This window comes from Mytilus trossulus, chromosome 10, assembly GCF_036588685.1.
Source record: "Mytilus trossulus isolate FHL-02 chromosome 10, PNRI_Mtr1.1.1.hap1, whole genome shotgun sequence".
In the NCBI taxonomy this organism is placed as follows: Eukaryota; Metazoa; Mollusca; class Bivalvia; order Mytilida; family Mytilidae; genus Mytilus; species Mytilus trossulus.
The window spans coordinates 29,483,261-29,493,606 of NC_086382.1; positions in this window are offsets into that span (position 1 = coordinate 29,483,261).

Below are 10,346 nucleotides of genomic sequence, written 5' to 3' on the forward strand. Positions count from 1 at the left end.
TTACTGTTATGACTTCATTTTTGATTTATATCTATTATAATTAATATCGTAATAACTTTTTACTATTTATTTTGTGGGACAAAGTAAACGTTTTCCGGAAAAAGTATCATCAGGTTCTGACATTTAATCGGTGCGATTTTCTCTTGCTGACTTCTGAACAAAACGTTGTTCCTTCATTAATCAAGAGCATCGTAATTAAGTGAATTTGGTCTTTTAAAGGTTATCAAATGGATGCAGATTTAAACGATGAACGTGGCATGTAATTTTTGGTATTTTTGGTTGCATTTTAACACTACTTGTTTTTAAATGGAGGGGGAGTATTTTATGAGTCATCTATCGGGAAAAACCGACAAGACAGTCTTCATTGCTATCTGGCTGTATATTATTCAATTCAAACAAACAGATCTCGCTTTCTTGATGAATCTGTTATTTCTTATCTGCGGTTTAAAACACAAAGTATTAAGTGTTATATCGTCTTAAATTTCTCTCATAATCTTTGAGCCCTGAATTTAAAAGTCCATTTTTTTCTTCTGGTCAAGTGTAATAATTTGTTTCCAGTATGCAATTCCTTGAAATTCGGGATACTTTCACGTTGGGAATAATTTTGCAAAAAAACCCATTCAAATTTTCAGCTCTTGCTTTTTGGTTTATAACTTTTTTGATCTGAGCGTCACTAATGAGTCTTATGTAGACGTAACGCTTGTCTGGTGTATTAGATTATGCGCCTGAGTCGATTTCGCAAAAACATAACTTACGATCAATCTTGGTCTTAAGTATTTATGTAACCGACTTCTGGTACCTTTGATAACTATATTCATCCGAACCTGTTTTAAATCATTTATCCTGGTTTTCTGAGAATTTTTGATTTTGACGAAATAATTAAAAAACATAGCATAGATTATGTTGTTATCTCTCATTACTAGTCTGTTCCACTGTAACCAGGTAACTATCCCCTCTTTTCACGATTTGTCTAAATTTAATGTTTTGTTATGCTTTTAAGTGACAATCCTATTATTTAATCATGTTTTTGATATACCAACAAGCGTTTTTGACAAAATTGTCAGTCTTATTTTTTCAGATAGGTTAAGTCTTATTTTAGTTTCAACGATGTCCTGATTTCATGGAAATAAACTCATAAATACCAAGATTACATTTTGTATTAACGCCAGACGCACGTTTTGTCTACAAAAGACTCATTAGTGACGCTCAAATTTTGAATAGTAAAAAAAAAGCCAAAATAAAGTACAAAGTTGCAGAGCATTGAGGACCAAAATTCCTAAACGTTTTGCCAAATACAGCTAAGGTTATTTATTCTTTAGGTAGAAAAGCCATAGTATTTAAAAAAAAATCAAACGTTTTGTAATCAGTTCATATATAAATATGACCATATCAATGACAATTCATGTCAGCACATTGTTGTTATGTTGTCTAGCGAATTCAATCTGTAACATGATCAAATAGTAATGCGAGATCAACAGGAACAACAAAACAAATTAATGACAACAGCTCTATGTTCCTGTTTAATGGTTTAAATTGGTATATGCAACTTCAATGATGTGAACGCATTACGACGACCTATTTCAATTTAGACGAATTATAGCATATTCAATTTTTGTGCATCGTTTTTTAGTAATTTTCAAGAATTTCTACACTCTATAGACGTAATGAACTTTGTAAACTTTGGTTTCGTACAGATTTGTTAAGTAATCTATTTGAAATACTATATTGTATTCAAATTAGATAAGCAAATTACATCACAAAATATTTATATTTTGATTTCATATCAAAAGATAACATGGGTAATGTGCTTTGATTTAAATTATGCAATATGTGATGTTTCCTTTTTCTTTGATTCTATTTCTATGTTTATTATCAAAGAACAAATTTCGAGAAATACAAACCACAAAATTCTAAAGAAAAATAAACTTTTCGAGAATACAACTCTCATCAATAAAACAAAATACAAGTAGAGAAATAAAAACAAATTCGATCATTATCATTGCAAAGTCAAAATTCGACTAATTCGTTTCTTTATATAAGCGTACTATTTTAACATGTTGAATAATTTTGACTAAAACAAAGACATACACAATTGTTGAAGAAATAAATTCAAACAATACTTTTTCATTTATTTTCTTTTTTCTTCATCGTTTATAGACCACAAAGGTGACACTATGAACTTTAAAACAACCAGTTAGTGCTACAACGTTATCTTCTTTTAATCGTGTTTATTATAGTTTATCCACTGAAAGGCTCTGGTCACTTCAATTTGAAAAACTATTCGTATACTATACATCTGGGGACTTAATTTACTTACTTTTGTTTTGATCATTTATGTCTCCATGTGAAGTAGTATTGAAATTATTTCAATTATGAATAGTCATTTTAAGTATGTTTTTGAAATGATTACCAATACCATAAATAACGCTTAAGACAGATCTACAGTAATTTAATCTGCTGAACAAAGTTTACCTGTATTACGACACAGTTAGTTAAACTAGTCGTAGACACAGTTTACAGGGGCATATTACTATCAAATTCGTGTTCACCGATTTGACTAAAATTATCAAATATGATTGTAAACATACCAAAACTTAAAACCAATTTACAAAAAGTATGAATTAAACAGTATACAAAGCACGAACTCGATAATATGTATCAACATTTCTTGTGTATTTTGTATCATCTAGACATCATTTAATTTACCATCAAGATGACCTCCGACGACTGTCGATGATCATAAATATATACTGTTATCAAATACAAATAGAAGCAACATTCAATAGGATTTATCTAGGTCTGATTGATTTCCTGCTTTATCATCGTTCTTACATTAGAATGATGTTTTGTGGATCAAATCATTCACCATTGGCAAATGATTTATTCCTGTTTCACTTTCAATGTTGACATTGCAATTTTTTATAGTTAAATACATGCGTAACCAATTTCCATCTGAAGGGTCAAATTGAAGGTCATATGCATACAGATTTTGATTGCAAGTCGATGATTCATCAGCAATGATTCTTAGTTTATTTTGGCAAAATTGAACACAATTGATTGTAAAAAGCAAACTATCCACTATTTCACTTTCATTCATGATTGAACAAAACAAGTTTAATATTTTTGTTTATATTTCGTAGGTTTTGCCCCTTTAACAGTGATTAACTAGGCGTGGGTATACGGCTGAATCGAGCTTACCAGGTCTTGAATTGAATGGAATGACCGTAGAGGAGTCTATTTAAAACTGGGATCAAAATAATTTAAAAAAACATTGAATTTATTTGAAAGAAGTTTTTCATCATATTTGCCAATCTTTTCGTAAAAAAAGGATGATAACATTGTATTGACAACTCTAAAATGAAGTTACTTGTACTTATATACATGTAATTGTAATACAGAAAAGTCACCCCTGGCCATTCTATGAAATAACGATCTATATAATTTGGGAGTGATGGGAGTATCTGTTTTTTTTCAGAAGTAAATATTTCCCATTTGTCAGAAAGATTAAGATCTTTATAATATGACAGAAGTTGTCCAAAATTTCAAAATGCACTTTTAAAACAAAGCAATAAATTAGAACCAAACACCACATTTTGACAGGTTTACATGCATAATACGCCAATATTTATTTATTCATGTAGACATTTCAAAGATTTTTATCATAGTCAACGATATCATTTTCAAAGAATCACATTGATTGCCATACATTCATGTCTTCAGTAAACGTTTATTTAACGGAGAGATTATTTTAAGATACATGTTTAAGACTTTGCGTCCAGTATCAATAAAGTATGCATTGGATCAAATTATGGTAAAGAGTAAAGAACAAAAATGATTTTAAAATTGATTTACTTGTGTTTGTGTTTTAGATCGGCTTTATCAATTTCGGTTGGTTCTTTTTCAGAATCCTTACTTACATGTTCAAAGTACTGGACAAACTTGTTCGCTTGGAGCATAAAATGGAATTAAATGATGAAAAGATGAAAACGTGCGAAGAATTATTTTTTTCTAAATTGGATAAAATGAATGAAGCGATAAAACATGCAAATCTTTTTGTAGAAACAATGCGTGAAAACCAACTACAGGAACAATCACGTTTTAATGAATCGTCCATAAAAACTGTCAAGCACTTCAATATTCAATCGAAAAATGAAACTGATTTTTTTGGAAAACAAATGAACATTGTTTACAATCTTTGGTAGAAAAAACACACGAAATCAGTGAAACTGAAAAACACAGGAAAATGGTAATAAAATCAATGTGGAATTCTTTTGACCAAGAGAAAATGCGTTTCAAACAATTATTTAATACATCAATTGCATTATCAATGAAACAAACAAAGACATTCGTAGAATCAATGCGAGATACCAAGTTACAGCAACAATCACGCCTCAATGATTCGTATAACGAAATTGTCGACATTTCAAGATTCAAGCAAGAAATGAAACTGAATTTCACGGCAAACAGATAAATACAATGTTAGATTCTCTATCCTCAAAAATAGAAGAATTCAGTGATACGGAAAACAAAAGGAAGAATACTCTAGATTTGCTACAGTATACTCTACACCAAGAGCAAAAGCGATTTAATCAATTATTCGATCTTACCCTGGAAAACTTCAGTCTCTCCTCTAATAAAACAATCCATGACCAGATTGCAATGCAGTAGAAAGGTACGAATCATTTAATAATATTTGTGTCATGTGTACTATTGTTTGTCTGTTTGTCTTTTTCATTTTTAGCCATGGCATTCATTGTCAGTTTATTTTCGATTTATGAGTTTGACCGCCCCTTTGGTATCTTTCGTCCCTCTTCTTTAATAATATTAATATATTGTATTTTTTAAGGTTATAAGAACCTTCAAACACGACTGACTATTTTACTATGTAAAGCTATGAAGAGATTCGACCAAAAACAAACATACGTTTAATGATTATTTTTAACCTGATTTTAATACACAGTGAAAGTTTGTATTTTCAATTTTAAATCACTTTTTGTATATTGATTTTTTTTTAACATAACTTTTCTGTTGTAACATTTAAACTCGACTTTATAAGTTCTTCAAGCAGTGCCTCTTTTCCAACGATAATTTAGTTTTTACTGGTCACCCATTATTGACCAATCTCTTTGCCGACTTTGCAAGTGTGCAAATCTTGGACGCGGACACTATAGATAATGCCAAAACCGAAAGGCAGCAATTGATGATACTTGATACGAGTCTTCGTTACTACCAAATGATATGTCGAACTGTTTATTGAATATCAAACTTCAAAAGTATTCTTGGTAGCAGGTGGTTCCAAGTTTTGCAAATTTCAAGACAAGTTTAAAGGCATTTTTCGGACTTTTCTTTAATTGAATTTTAAATGTACATATTGTTATGCGTTTACTTTCCTACATTGGCTAGAGGTATAGGGGGAGGGTTGAGATCTCATAAACATGTTTAACCCCTCCGCATTTTTGCGTCTGTCCCAAGTCAGGAACCTCTGGTATTTGTTAGTCTTGTATTATTTTAATTTTTGTTTCTTGTGTACAATTTGGAAATTAGTATGGCGTTCATTATCACTGAACTAGTATATATTTGTTTAGGGGCCAGCTGAAGGATGCCTCCGGGTGCGGGAATGTCTCCTTACATTGAAGAACTGTTGGTGACCGTCTACTGTTGTTTTTTCTATGGTCGGGTTGTTGTCTCTTTGATACATTCCCCCATTTCCATTCTCAATTTTATTGCGTATATTAGAAACAAGAAAAATGTACATTATTACTTTAAATACTTTAAGTAGATTACTTTCAGAAATTGATTTACAAACCGATTTTGAAAAGTCACAGCTGACCACATAATTACATTTCGATATTGATACATAAAATATAAACAGAATTTCAAGACTGTTTAATATTTGAATTGCATTGAATTTTGTAATCGGCAATTTCCGAAAATAGGACAAATAAATGATGTGATGTATACATATGAGAAGATCAATATTACATAATTCTAGATCAAAATGCAAGTAGCGTTTTATAGGATGTTTGAGCAATGCAATGCGTTTCTATCCGTCTTTATTTTTAAGGCTATGGTATCGGTGATTTTATCTGACATAGTGTTTTGATTGCACCTTTTGTTATATCCCCGTTAGATTCATCATTAATTTATTAATGATTATCGTAATAACAAGATTAAATTACATTTTTTTTAACTTTTAGATACTCGTATTTAAAGATCTGATCTAACAAAGATATACATTGAAGCAATTAAAAAGTTATTACTCCGTTTTGCAAAAAATGGCTAAAAATCATATTGCACTTTCTTTCATAAATGTAAAATAGTAATTGTTGAGTTTGGATATGTCTATTGAAAATTGATTTCATTTTGAAAATTGATTTATACTTAAGAATTGAATGCTTCTTTTTGTAAATTTATTGGGGTGTAAAAGTGTTGACCGAAGTACATTTTGTATGAAGCGCGGAAGTGATTCATTCTAAAAATGTACGCACGGTCAACGCTTTTACAGCCCTATAAAGTTACAAAAAGAAGCATTCAATACTTATAATTACATTTTTTTAGCTAGGATTATAAAAACACGATTTTCATGAAGTTTAATTTTTAAATTCACCTGTGCACTTTATTGTGGGACCTCGTGTCATCATGAATGAAATGTTATTGTCTCATGCAATTGCTTACGGAATAAAATGTGATGTGCAATTAGCCAATGAGAATAACGTATTATAATGAAACATACATCTAATGCAATTATATTGATATGAATTCTTTGTAATTTATTTTATCTTTTTTAATACAGGTTATTAAAGAAACGGGACGCTATTGCATTCTCCGCTTTCAGCAAAAAAAGTCAACAACTCACGAGAATAGATAAAATTGCTAAGTTTGAAAACGTGTGGGCTAACATCGAGAATGGGTTTGAATCAAGTACAGGAATATTTACAGCTCCAAAGCAAGGCATCTATCACTTTTCAGCCGTATTTTCATCTGTCAATAACCTTAATTGCTCTTTTTCTCGAACTGTTACACAATGATGAACCGACAACAGGAAGTTATTTATCAGGTGACGGCTATAAGACAGGTACATTTGATATTTTATTTAATCTGCAGCAAGGCGACACAATATGCGTTTCTACTGGCGATAACAAGACTCACACTGTGTACAGTGATGATGATAATTTATCTACATTTTCTGGACATCTTATTGCATAAAAAGACTCACAACTACCACACAGAATTGGATCTGTATTGACGTTATCATTTATTTCATGACATTTGTTGCCTACCTAGAAATTAAATGAATGCAGGAAAGAATGCAAACATACCATTGTTATTTTGTTGGTTGTATGTACGTGGAAAGAAAAAAAGTTTTCAACCGGAATGTATACTGTAGATCTGTATTAATTTCATTGTTATATCATTGTTCGTTTCTGTGTGTGTTACATTTTAACGTTGCGTCGTTTGATTTCTCTTATTTTTGAGTGTTAATTTACATTGCGATAAGACGTGTCACGGTACTTGTCTATCCCAAATTCATGAATTTGGTTTTGATGTTATATTTGTTATTCTCGTGGGATTTTGTCCGATGCTTGGTCCGTTTCTGTGTGTGTTACATTTCAGTGTTGTGTCGTTGTTCTCCTTTTATATTTAATGCGTTTCCCTCGGTTTTTGTTTGTTACCCCGATTTTGTTTTTTGTCCATGGATTTATGAGTTTTGAACAGCGGTATACTACTGTTGCCTTTTTCTATGCATTTAAAAACAATATTTAACCTTACATTCCTTTATTTGAAAAAAACACATAATTATGTAATAAGACTTTATTTTCCTTTACATAATTTGGATATTTCAGTTACAAAGCGAGAGTTCTCTTTGTTCTTTGTTCTAATTTTCGTTTCATCTTGCAAATTTGTGGTTAGGCCAATCTGAATTTATTTCATATACGGACTATTGTTTATAAGTGCATATTTTTTTCAATATTTTAAAGGATATTTGCTTATAGTGTGTACTTAACATTTTTGATTGATTGGCGAACGTTTAGCAAACAGTAAAAAATATGAGACAGACATTCAATGACATTTGCAAAATATACGTTATGTAGATAATTTAGGATTAAAACTGTGCTTTAAAATGAAATTGATTAATTTTGTTATAAGATAACATTCGATGGAAATCTTGCCTTCACCAGCAATTTAAAGTAAAAAAAATAATTATTTTATCAACTGTATGAAAGTATCATGTAAACTTTTTAATAAACAAATTCTAGGATGTTTTATATCACTTCAAATTAAGGCGATATTAGAAAAAGAGGTAAATTGGAAATTTAACCTATTTCTATTTCTATTTTTAGGAAAATCACGATCAATTTCATTTGGTCCCTCCTTATGGTGCTTATATTCATAATTAGATCGCTATGTCCGTGTCTAAATAGATGATTTAGATAACAATGAACGTAATCTGTATCTGATAAAGTCAGAGAATTCTAAACCCCAATTGTATAATACCCTTTATCCTAACCATTTTGATTAGTCAAGTCCTTCCTAACTGACTTTTTAGTTCTTAGTCTGTCTAAGAATGGGTGATGATTCAGTGCTAACGTAAACAAACCTGATGAACCCTATTACATTCATTGTACACCTGCCCTAAGTCATCGTATATTATATTCTGTTTCCGTAAACATGACTTTTAACTCAATCATGCGGAAATGTCTGTCATGCAGGCTTTGCAAACATAACTGATTAATTCACATTGTTCCCAAGAATCAACATTATTAATCAAACCCCTACTTCAATATGTCCGTCACCTTGAATAAGAGGGGACGGATACCAAAAGGACATTCACATTCATAAAACTAAAACAAACTGGCAATGCTATGGTTAAAATAACAACATATTAGCAATGCGATAGTACACAAAACAAAACATAGACATCAACATGAATCCCACCAAAAACTAGAAATGATTTCATGTAATACTAAATGATAAGCAGATCCTGCTCCACATATGACATTCGTTGAAAGTGTTTATTTTTAGGGTTGCTTATTTGAGTTTTTATTTCTGTTTTATATCTGTTTTGTTTTTGTTTTGTTTGTTTGCAGGTTTTGCAGAAATCGTTAGTGAATTAACATCTTGGTATTTTGTTAAGTGCGATTTAAACGCATTTTCCTGACTTTACCTTCTTTAAAAACGTTCAGGCCAAGGATGTATATTGTGAGGTGCTATACGACCAAAAGGGTCTTGAAATGAATAGCATAAATAATCTATTGTCAATTAGCGTATATGATTTTGAGCCTTACTTTTATAGCAATGTCTATATTTTCATTGTATTCTAAAGAGAAATAGAATGAGATTAACAACGAAGGATGGCTGGTTAACGTCCAGTGATAAAATAAAAATATATCTAGTCAGAGAACTTAATTGTGTTGTATATAATATGGCCTCTCGAAGAAGCAGTCAATATCAATTCAAAATCTTTGGTTTGACACGGCCAAAGTTCGAACACACAACATTCCACACTAAAGACAATCGGCACTACCAGACCAACGAGGAAGTCAGGCAAACACGACAGAACCAATACTGTTCACAAATTCACAAGAAGAACTGTAATTGTTTAAGTCCATAATGATTATGATATAATCATACAACATTGTAAAAACATATTTTACAATCTTTTCAATACCAGTGTATGTTCCTTATCTCACATCAGATTCGGACTACTTGTAAACTGGGTTTTAATGTGCGAATTACTGTGTGTTTTGTTTTTATTTTACAATGACAAGAGGTATAACAGGGGGTTGATATCTCACGAAACATGTTTAACAATGCGCATTTTTAAGCCTTTCCTTATCTGTGTTGAAGACCTATTGTTTGCATTGGCTGTTTTCTGATCTTTGATAGGGATGTCGCCTCTGTGACGCATTCTACGTTTCCGGTCTCAATTTTATGAATAGATTTTGATATTTCTTTAATTGATCCTGGTTTATTGATCTGTACTCCTCATATTGTGAAATAAAAATTAGTATATATGCTATTTATCATGTTTATGTTATTGTTGTACGAAATTGACAATAGCCACTGACTTATACGAGTACACAATACAAATATAATGGCCAGTTAACATGAAGAAAACCGAATGAAAAAATGATGATTTATTTCCTATAATAGACGAAACACGCATATACAAAAATTCAATCCTTGTATCTATGATGAGTTTATTTATCTTATGACTATCTTATAAAGTTTATTGGATATCTTATATAGTTTAGAGAAGGTATCTCATATAATTTCTTTATAAGATATTTTTTTTTTTATCAATTATGAAATATATATTTCAAACATTATGATATATCTTAGAA